At 36.8% G+C, this 11,653-nt stretch overlaps 1 long non-coding RNA gene across 1 annotated transcript in view; it reads right to left on the bottom strand.

The window, feature by feature from the left end:
* Nucleotides 1-9,676: 9,676 nt before the first annotated feature.
* Nucleotides 9,677-11,653, bottom strand: part of LOC148002476 (uncharacterized) — a 56,606-nt gene continuing 54,629 nt past the window's right edge. Inside the window, exon 5 of the long non-coding RNA XR_015632986.1 lies at nt 9,677-10,302. This is a non-coding gene — a long non-coding RNA (uncharacterized LOC148002476). The remainder of the gene's footprint in view (nt 10,303-11,653) is intronic.

Genomic DNA, 11,653 nt, shown 5'->3' with positions numbered 1-11,653 from the left:
GAAAAGATTGTGTGAAGGGGTGACAAGTAAGGGAGCAGGATGTAAGGTGAATAAGTAAAATGATGATGATGATAATGATGATGAGGAGGAGGAGGAGGAAGAGGATGAGGAGGAGGAAGAAGAAGGAGAAGAAGAAGAAGAAGAAGAAGAAGAAGAAGAAGAAGAAGAAGAAGAAGAAGAAAAAGAAGAAGAACAAGAACAAGAACAAGAACAAGAAGAACAAGAAGAAGACAAGAAGAATAAGAACAAGACCGAGACCAAGACCAAGACCGAGACCAAGACCAAGACCAACACCAACACCAACACCAAGACCAAAGACCAAAGACCAAAGAAAGACCCAAAGACCCAAAGACCCAAAGACCCAAAGACCCAAAGACCCAAGACCCAAGACCAAAGACCAAGACCAAGATGACCAAGGCAACCAAGACCAAGACAACCAAGACCAAGATCAAGACCAAGACGACCAAGACCAAGACAACCAAGACCAAGACCAAGACCAAAAGACCAAGACCAAAAGACCAAAAGACCAAAAGACCAAAAGACCAAAAGACAAAAGACCAAAAAAGACCACAAGACTAAAAAAGACCAAAAGACCAAGACTAAGACCAAAAGACCAAAGACCAAAAGACCAAGACCAAGACCAAAAGACCAAAGACTAAAAGACCAAGACCAAGACCAAAAGACTAAGACCAAGACCAAGACAACAAGACCTAGAACAAAAACAAGACCCCAAGAACAAGAACAAGAACAAGAACAAGAACAAGAACAAGAACAAGAACAAGAACAAGAACAAGAACAAGAATAAGAACAAGAACAAGAACAAGAACAAGAACAAGAACAAGAACAAATGGTCTCAGAAAAAAAGATGGACAAATGTCAGCATAAACTTGTAGGATATTATCCATGAGTAAAATTAAATTAGTTAATTAAACTTAAAAAAGTATATAGAATAATTGAAAGTAACATTTGAGCAGGTTTCAAATCTGTGCTGTAATGTGAAAATTGTGAATGGATCAGAGAGCAGTCATTTAAAAGGGAAACTGAAATAAATTACTGAGTAAGAAACAAAAAAGTAAAAGACAGCATAAAGAAAGAGTGAAGCATTCGCATTTTGATCATCTGTCTTGAGTTTCATGTGTTCTGTGCATCTAGGGCAATTCAAGCATTTGGGCTAATAGCCACTTATCAGTGAGTGCATACCATGTGTGTTTTTCTGTCATTGGGTTACCTCACTCAGGATGATATTTTCCAGTTCCCTCCATTTGCCTATGAATTTCATAATGGCATTGTTTTTGATAGCTGAGTAATATTCCATTGTGCAGATGTACCACATTTTCTGTATCCATTCCTCTGTTGAAGGGCATCTGGGTTCTTTCCAGCTTCTGGTTATAATAAATAAGGCTGCTATGAAAATAGTGGAGCATGTGTCTTTGTTATATGTTGGGGCATCTTTTGGGTATATGCCCAAGAGAGGTATAGCTGGGTCCTCAGGTAGTTCAATGTCCAATTTTCTGAGGACCTCCAGACTGATTTCCAGAATGGTTGTACCATATAGAAGGGGAGGGGGACGGGTGAGGGGGATGTTGGCCTGGAAACCAGGAAAGGGAATAACAATCGAAATGTAAATAAGAAATACTCAAGTTAATAAAGAAAAAAAGAAAGAAAGAAAGACTGGGTGCTAAAGAGAGCAATGCATTAAGAGGTCAATGCAGCTGGTATTTGCCTATGTATTTACTGTATTCTGGCTGTGTCTCTCAGGAGACATCTACATCCGATTCCTGTGAATGCCAGCAGCAAACCATTGAACTGAGAACAGGACCCCCGTTGAAGGAATCAGAGAAAGGACTGAAAGAGCTGAAGGGGCTTGAGACCCTATATGAACAACAATGCCAAACAACCAGAGCTTCCAGGGACTAAGCCACTACCCAAAGACTGACCCTAGGCTCCAACCTCATAGGTAGAAATGAATAGCCTAGTAAGGGCACCAGTGGAAGGGGAAGCCCTTGGTCCTGCCAAGGCTGGACCCCCAGTGAACATGATTGTTGGGGGGAGGGTAGTAATGGGGGGAGGATTGGAAGGGGAACACCCATATAGAAGGGGAGGGGGAGGAGTTATGGGGATGTTGGCCTGGAAACTGGGAAAGGGAATAAATTTGAAATGTAAATAAGAAATACCCAATTTAATAAAGGTGGAGAAAAAAAGAGGTCAATGCAGACACTGTCTTCTTGTAGGTCCCCAACCAAGACACCCGGTTCACCTGCATCTTTGTCATTGGCTTTATAAAAGTCTGAACCTGTGATTACCAAGTGTTTTGCTTGGATAATGGAGGGAGAATTCTGCAAAAATTTTATAAAAGTAAAGAGCACACAGGAAGCAGTCTATGTCTTAGACATGCTCAACCTAATGACACCACCACCATAAAGTAGCTTCTGGTTTTCTTTTTTTTTCCTTTTGTGATCATCAGGAGTCATTCCAAAGGCCAATTTCATACTCAGTAAAAAGATCCCATCTATTCTTAATGCTACCAATTCAAGCATGATGTCAAACATGACGATGTGCAATGTCACGCTGAAGCCTGGGCACTTCCTGTATACATTGATCTCCAAACCATGACACATCATTTGAATTCACTCTTTACAATGTAATGTCAATTTGTTTTTGTTAATTTTATGAGCATATTCCATTCCCACTATTCTCCTTTTCTATGGGTTGTGTTTCTCCATTCACAATGGGTATTCCCATCAATTACTTTATCCTGTTATGTATTTTTTAAGCCTATTAGTATACTTAGGATGTTAAGAGGTATGAGTTTTCTTCTTAGCACTGCTTTCATTGTGTCCCATAAGTTTGGATATTTTTTGCCTTCATTTTCTTTAATTTCTAAAAAGTCTTTAATTTCTTTCCTTATTTCTTCCTTGACCAAGTTATCATTGAGTAGAGCATTGCTCAGCTTCCATGTATATGGGGGCTTTTTGTTTGTTTTTGTTGTTGTTGTTTTATTTTGTTGTTTTGATTTTTGTTTTAGTTAGTGAAGACCAGCCTTAGTTCATGGTGATCTGTTAGGATATTCAATATTTCAATATTCTTGTATCTGTTGAGGCTTGTTTTGTGGCAGATCATATGGTCAATTTTGGAGAAGGTACCAGGAGGTGCTTAGAAGAAGGCATATTCTTTTGTTTTAGGATGAAATGTTCTCTAGATAGCTGTTAAATCCGTTTGGTTCATAACTTCTTTTAGTTTCTCTATGTGTCTGCTTAGTTTCTGTTTCCCTGATGTGTCCATTGCTGAGAGTGGAGTGTTGAAGTCTCCCACTATTATTTTGTGAGGTGCAATATGTACTTTGAGCTTTCATAAGGTTTCTTTTATGAATGTAGGTGCCCTTGCATTTGGAGCATAGATATTCAGGATTGAGAGTTCATCTTTGTGGATTTTTTCTTTGATGAATATAAAGTGTCCTTCTTTATCTTTTTTGATAACATTTGGTCGAAAGTCTATTTTATTCGATATTAAAATGTCTACTCCAGTTTGTTTCTTGGGACCGTTTGCTTGGAAAACTGTTTTCCAGACTTTTACTCTGAAATAGTGTCTGTCTTTTTCGCGAGGCATATTTCCTATATGCAGCAAAATGCTGTGTCCTCTTTCCTTATCCAGTCTATGTCTTTTTATTGGAGAATTGAGTCCATTGATGTTGAGAGATATTAGGGACCAATGATTGTTGATTCCTATTATTTTTGTTGTTAGAGGTAGAATTATGTTTGTGTGGCTATCTTCTTTTGGGTGAGTTGCAATTAGATTTCTTTCTTGATTGTTTTAGGCTGTAGCTTCCCTCCTTGTGTTGTAATTTTCCTTTGTATTATCCTTTGTAGGGCTTGATTTGTGGACAGATATTATGTAAATTTGGTTTTGTCATGGAATACCTTGGTTTATCCACCTGTGGTAATGGAAAGTTTTGCTGGATATAGTAGCCTAGGCTTGCATTTGTGTTCTCTTGGGGTCCGTATGACATCTGTCCAGGATATTCTGGCTTTCATAGTCTCTGGTGAGAAGTCTAGTGAAATTCTTATAAGTCTGCCATTATATGTTACTTGACTTTTTTATCTTACTGCTTTTAATATTCTTTCTTTGTTTTGTGTATTTGGTGTTTTGACTATAATGTGATGGGAGGAATTTCTTTTCTTGTCCAATCTAATTCAAGTTTTGTAGACTTCTTGTATGTTTCTGGGCATCTCTTTCTTTAGGTTAGGAAATTTTTCTTCTATAATTTTGTTGAAGACATTTGCTGTCTCTTTAAGTTAGATATCTTCACTCTGTTCTATATCTATTATCCTTAGGTTTGATCTTCTCATTGTGTCCTGTATATTTCCTGTATGTTTTGGGTTAGGAGCTTTTAGCATTTTGCATTTTTTTTACTATTGTGTCAATGTTTTCTATGGTATTTTCTACCCCTGAGATTCTGTCTTCTATCTCTTGTATTCTGTTGGTGATGCTTGCATCTATGAATCCTGATCTTTTTTTCTAGGTTTTCTATCTCCAGGGTTGTCTCCCTTTGTGATTTCTTTATTGTTTCTATTTCCATCTTTAAATCATGGAGGTATTTTTTTTTAATTCCTTCACCTCTTTGGTTGTGTTTTCCTGTAATTCTTTAAGGGATTTTTGTGATCCTTTTTAAGGGCTTCTATTTGCTTACTTGTGTTGTCCTGGATTTCTTTAAGGGAGTTACTTATGCTCTTCTTAAGGTCCTCTCTCATCCTCGTGAGATGTGACTTTAAATCCAAATCTTGATTTTCTGGTATATATGCAGTATTTGCTTTGGTGGGAGAACTGGACTCACTCTGATGATGCCAAGTAGTCTTAGATTCTGTTGCTTAGGTTCCTGCACTTGCCTCTGGACATATGGTTGTCTCTGATGTTAGCTGGTCTTGCTGTCTCTGACAGTGGCTTGAGTTTCCTATAAGCCTGTGTGTCTGCACTCCTGGAGACTGTCCTCCCAGCGTGATCTGGGTACAGAGAGCTATGTCACAGGATCAGTTCCAGGCACAGGAAGAAACCGGAAGTATCCTGTCACAGTCTGCTTTTGGGTTCCTGTGTCCAGAGTGCTCCATGTAGTTTCCTATTATGCCAGGAATGTAAGCAGACATGGTGGTCTCCCCTCTGCTCTCAGGCTTGTCTGCACTTCTCATGATAACATTTTAAATGTAAACAAATAATATAATCCATAAAACAGAAACAACCAAAATAATTATATCAATAACAAATGGAATGACGGTGATAACGCTTACTCTATTGGTGGGATTTAGGTTATTTCTAACCAACTACAAACCATTCATACAGTTAGACATGTGCTGTACTGTTGTGCCAATGACTTCTGCTACTAAAAATTGTTCCCTAAAAGATGTAGTAGTGTTTTCTGATTTCTTATTTGCTTCAAAGTTGGCAATTAGAGTACACATAGTAAATGGTGGTCTGAATGAAAACAGATGCATAGGTTTCAATACTCGTTCCCAGTCACTAGAATGATTGTATAAGGGCTAGGACTTATGGCCTTGTTGGAGGAGGTATGTCTATGGGGGTAGTCGCTGCTGTTTCAAAAGACCCATGCCATTTTTATTTCTACCTCCTACTTTAAGATCAGGATTTAAGCTCTCACCTGCTCCATGCCTTTGCTCACCTATCATACATTCTTACCCTATAAATTTGTAAGCCCCCAAATTGACTCCTTTCTTTTTTAAGTTGCCTTGGTCACGATGTTTTATTACAGTGATATAAAAGTGAAGAAGATAGTATATTACTGCTATTTCTTTTATTATCAAATTAAGAAACAAAAATTAACACAGCAAAGAATTAGAGATGAAAAATAATAGTCCTTTCTCTGGATGAATAGAGAAAATAATGGATTAAAATCCAAAACACATTTCTCTAGTTTTACCTACATATTTCTGAAAAACACATTTGTTGCAAAGTCTGGTTCCTGAACAGCTTCCAGTTTTGAAAAAAACAAAGTGAAGAACACTCAGCATTCATTTTTACACATGTAAATCAAGTGTTACTAATTGCATAAAGAGGAAACCGAGTAAAGAGAGACAAGCATTACACCACATGAAATTTCTTCTTTGATAAAATAGAGCAAAAGACTACAAAACTCTTCACTGTTCCTCATGAATGGGCCAATACAAATCCATTCCTGGAAAATACATAACTGGTAAGAGTAGCATGCTCTCTCATGCAGAAAAAGGAAGCAGAGTGGGGTGGAGGCGGGTCAATGTGCTTATGCAAAAAACATTAAAAAATATACTATGATGCAAACTTCCTGTCAAACGATGGACACCCCAGCTATTTGCCTCCCCAAAATTGACCTAAATGGTACTCAAATGGTTTAAAATAAAAGCACCAACTTACAAGGACAAGAAGAAAATGGTAGAAGGACTAAAAGCATTGTAATGAGTGCAATAAAATCTTGGAGGCCAGTATGTAATGGAAATAATAAGAAGAGAAAGATAAGAGTCTTTTTGGATAGAAGCCATAGTAGAAAAACCAAATAGAGTCATAAAACTTCAGGAAAGACCAGCAATCAAAAGAAATGACTATGTTAGGATAACAGAGAGGAGGCATGTGGCCATAAGACATTAGATGGGAAGACTGGTAGAACATTTGAAACAACTATTAAAATAGCAGATGCCTTTGTTGAGGCTGGATAATACAGTGTTCAGCTCCAAGATTTCTTTGGAAACTGAGCCACAGAAATGTTTTTTTATTTACAGATGGGCATAGATTATATGCTAGGATTTTGATTTAAAAACATTTAATCCTTATAGTTTAATAAAGTAGAAAATAGAATGAAAGTTAAATGATACAAGTCGGCAGAATATATAGCAATAATACTTCTAAACTTCAATCCCCATACAATTACCTCAGGTAGGAGAGAGTTGAAAAAATGTACAAAATCTTCAAAATATGGTGGCCCTGGGGGCTGGAGAGATGGTCAGCAATTAAAAGCAATTCCTGGTCTTATGAGAAGCAATTCATTCTGAGCATGCACATGGCAGCTCACAACCATTGGTCATCTCAGTTCCTCGGTTATTGCTAAAGCCCTCGGAACCTCATAGGTGATACACGTGTAGGATGAACTTGCATATGTACAGGAAAAACACTTGTACACACTGAATAAAAATAAATAAATGATATTTAATGAAAGAGTGACCTTGCCTTTTCTATCCCTTCTTAGTTAATGCAAAAGTCAGAACACCTTGACAAAGCAGAGTTTCTATAAGCAATTTGACCACAGTTATTAGAACTATTTCCACATCTGTTTGTTTTTACATTAAAAGAACTGAATGGAATGAAACAGTAATCAATCAAGACCTAGAAAAAAAATTGAACAGCATCAAAAGAATCTATTCCTAGCTAGACCGGAACTTACTATGCAAACCTGGTTGGCTTACAACTCCTAGAGAGTATCCTTTTTCTTCCCTCTGGGTACGGTTATGAAGGTTATATGTCACCATAGCTTGTTAAATTATCAAAAGAAGTTTGGCCTTTGTTCATGTATGGCCACTGAAATGTTGAGACAGTCACTTCAAGCTTTTCTTTCTTTGTTATGGTGCAAGGGAAATAGGCAGGTTGTGTAACTGATTTAACATCCGTGGGAAGCAAACACTTAGGAATAAAATATATAGAAAGGAGAATAAAACAACACTGATTGGGGAAACAGGTGGAAATTCTGACTCAAACCTGCTCCCCAACCTTCCCAGTCTCTGGACTTCCACTGTGGAAGACAATAGTTCTATATGAACTATCACAATTGATAATTGTATAGTATAATAATGTGCATATGGAAACTGATATAATAAACATATGTCACACAATGAACCTCTTATTATATAATATATGCAATAATGTGAGTATTAGTCATAGTACATGCAATATCCAAACTGTTTAGTCTTTAGGCAGTAGTGCCATGCTTTTCCTTTAGGGTAAATACCTCTATCTAAATAATGTTTGAGCTTAATCCAAAATTTAAAATAGGAAATCATCGACTCCTTCTAAAACTCATTGGGAAACTCATGTTTTACATGGATGTAGACTAAACAAGTATAGAACTTTCTTCACACACACACACGCACACACACACACACACACACACAGGCACACACACATATTTATTATACTGAGTTTTATAAACTTAAATTTATAATTAATAGTTTACTTTGGTCTTTGTATATTAAATATTCCCTAATGTATGAAGACTATCAGAATATCATATATAGCCTAATTTTGACATTTTTATTAATCTTTAAACTGTAAATATACCCGATATTGCTAACAAAAAGTCAAGATATGATAAATTTTAAATATGAAAATTTTAATTATTTTATAAAGACCAACTTTGTATTATTTATTAGTGATATTGAAAAGTCTTTTCACTGAAACTTCTTTGCCTTAAATGTTATATACTTTTGGTGGTTGAGGTGGCTTAGTGGGTAGAAATGCTTGCCCCAAACTTGATAACTTATGTTGTATCCTTGAAACCTATCTTGGGGAAAGAAAGAATCAACTCTTGCAGGTAGCCATCTAAGTCCCATTTGCCTGCCTAAGAACACACACACACACACACACACACACACACACACACACACACGCACGCACGCACGCACACACACACACACCATGCTCATATTTTCAAATAATATATGCTATCAGTTTTACATATTTTATGCTTTCCCACTTCATTTTGTTTAATAGATTTAATGATCTCTTGTTAAGTATATTTTAATGAAGCATTTTATGTAAAGCTAAATGAAGTAATAAAAGCAGTAAGACTGTAATTAATTCAAATCTGAATTTCTAAGAGCCACCACTACTTTCCAACGAGTGTGCTACTCCCGTTTTATACTTTCTGATAGTAAACCTTCAACATCTTGTAAAATCTTACGAACCTTCATGCTGCTTCAGTTACATCAGCTTCCAATGGAGTGACTACTCTTCTATCCTTGTCACCTTGCCCATCAGTTGTCACTTCATTGTAATACACAGCTGTAGTGAGTAGAGCAAAGTCTATCAATGAAGAAATTTCATGGCTTGCTTAGTTTAAATCTCCCATTGCCTTCCCTAGCAATAATTGATATAGTAATGCTGTGTCCATTAAAAAAAAACACATTTAGAGGCTGGAGAGATGGCTCAGTAGTTAAGAGTATTTGCTACTCTTCAGAAAATCCAGGTTCAGTTTTCAAAAGCCATGGTAAGTGGCTTGCAACCACCTGTATCCCCAACTCCAGGGGAATTGACACATTTTCTTGGCCTCCGACAGTACCCAGACACATAGGCCATGCTAGAAGATACACACATAAACACATAAAAGTAAAATTTAAAAATATAAGACATCCAGAATAGTTTTAAATTGCCAGAAACTGCATAGTTTGTCCTTCCTGTCATAGTTGCACAAATATATGGAAGCATATTATTTTTATTAAAATAGTTCCCATAAAGATCAATATGTTATTATTTTAGAGAATTGTTTTCGAGTTCTGTGATCAATGAGACTATAAAACAAGGTTTACTCTTGAATTTCAGACCTCATGCTAATTATTAATCACATTCACATGAAATTGTTCAGACTTCATTAGCAACAGTTAAAATTCTGCATTCTTTTCTAATAAAGACAAGTCCAAAAACTATTTTCTTTTCTTTTTTTTTTATCTTTATTAACTTGAGTATATCTTATTTACATTTCGATTGTTATTCCCTTTCCCAGTTTCCAGGCCAACATCCCCTTAAACCTCCCCCTCCCCTTCTATATTGATGTTCCCCTCCCCATCCTCCCCCCATTATCACCCTCCCTCCAACAATTACTTTAACTGGGGGTTCATTCTTGGCAGGACCAAGGACTTCCCCTTCCACTGGTGCTCTTACTAGGCTTTTCATTGCTACCCATGAGGTTGGAGCCCAGGGTCAGTCCATGTATAGTCTTTAGGTAGTGGCTTAGTCCCTGGAAGCTCTGGTTGGTTGGTTGGCATTGTTGTTCATATGGGGTCTCGAGCCCCTTCAAGCTCTTCCAGTCCTTTCTCTGATTCTTTTAACGGGGGTCCCGTTCTCAGTTCAGTGGTTTGCTGCTGGCATTCGCCTATGTATTTGCTGTATTCTGGCAGTGTCTCTCAGGAGCGATCTACATCCGGCTCCTGTCGGTCTGCACTTCTTTGCTTCATCCAACTTGTCTAATTGGGTGGCTGTATAAGTATGGGCCACATGTGGGGCAGGCTCTGAATGGGTGTTCCTTCTGCTGAGGAATGCCGAATGGTGGAGAAACACCTAAAGAAATGTTCAACATCTTTAGTCATAAGGGAAATGAAAATCAAAACAACCCTGAGATTTCACCTCACACCAGTGAGAATGGCTAAGATCAAAAACTCAGATGATAGCAAATTCTGGTGAGGATGTGGAGAAAAAGGAACCCTCCTCCGTTGTTGGTGGGATTGCAGACTGGTACAACCATTCTGGAAATCAGTCTGGAGGTTCCTCAGAAAATTGGACATTGAACTACCTGAGGATCCAGCTATACCTCTCTTGGGCATATACCCAAAAGATGCCCCAACATATAAAAAAGACACATGCTCCACTATGTTCATAGCAGCCTTATTTATTATAGCCAGAAGCTGGAAAGAACCCAGATGCCCTTCAACAGAGGAATGGATAGAGAAAATGTGGTACATCTACACAATGGAATATTACTCAGCTATCAAAAACAATGACTTTATGAAATTCATAGGCAAATAGAGGGAACTGGAAAATATCATCCTGAGTGAGGTAACCCAATGACAGAAAAACACATATGGTATGCATTCATTGATAAGTGGCTATTAGCCCAAATGCTTGAACTACCCTAGATACACAGAACACATGAAACTCAAGAGGGATGACCAAAATGTGAATGTTTCACTCCTTCTTTAAAAGGGGAAGAAGAATACCCTTGGCAGGGAATAGGAAGGCAAAAACTATTTTCAAAATATTATGTTCACCACAATGCAGGCAAATCCAGACCATAAAGTACTCACAGTGTGCTATAATTTTTGTGATTCAATGTTAATATGTATCCAAAAGTCCTTGCAAATTTAAACATCAAGGAGATGTTGTTGTCATTTTATCTTCTAAGTACTGTATATATGAATTGATATTCTCTCGAAAATCTGGAAGGTTACAGCATTTTCAATATTTTGATAACTAAAACTCATTGCTGAGATACTATGTAAATTAGAAATAACTACTGATGGCTGATTTTTGCCCCATGTCAAATTTCTTTTTCTTTTATTCCCTTCAATGGATCAAAATAACATTCTTATTAAATGTGTTTTACTTCAGGTACTTTCAATTTTCATTGATATAAAATTTTAGCCTTCTTAAATATTCAATGGTAAACTAATTATAAATTTATTGAAATAATTTATGTTGATTTTTATTAGAAGATAGAGATAATTTACTTTACATTGTGTTAATTGTAATATGCTACCAAAAATATATTTCAGGTTTTTCTGGGTATTTCTCTCTAGCTTCAGAAAATACTGTAGGAGGCAATTTGTTATTTTGTTTCATAACATCTTTGCTGTTTTCTTACAAATTCCAAAGTCTTCTATTTATACTATAGTCAAGTATTGTTATTAAAAAA

This window comes from Rattus norvegicus, chromosome 11 (genome assembly GCF_021556685.1).
Source record: "Rattus norvegicus strain SHRSP/BbbUtx chromosome 11, alternate assembly SHRSP_T2T, whole genome shotgun sequence".
In the NCBI taxonomy this organism is placed as follows: Eukaryota; Metazoa; Chordata; class Mammalia; order Rodentia; family Muridae; genus Rattus; species Rattus norvegicus.
The sequence above is the reverse complement of the archived record's forward strand: the minus strand, read 5'-3'. Positions and strand labels throughout refer to the sequence as shown.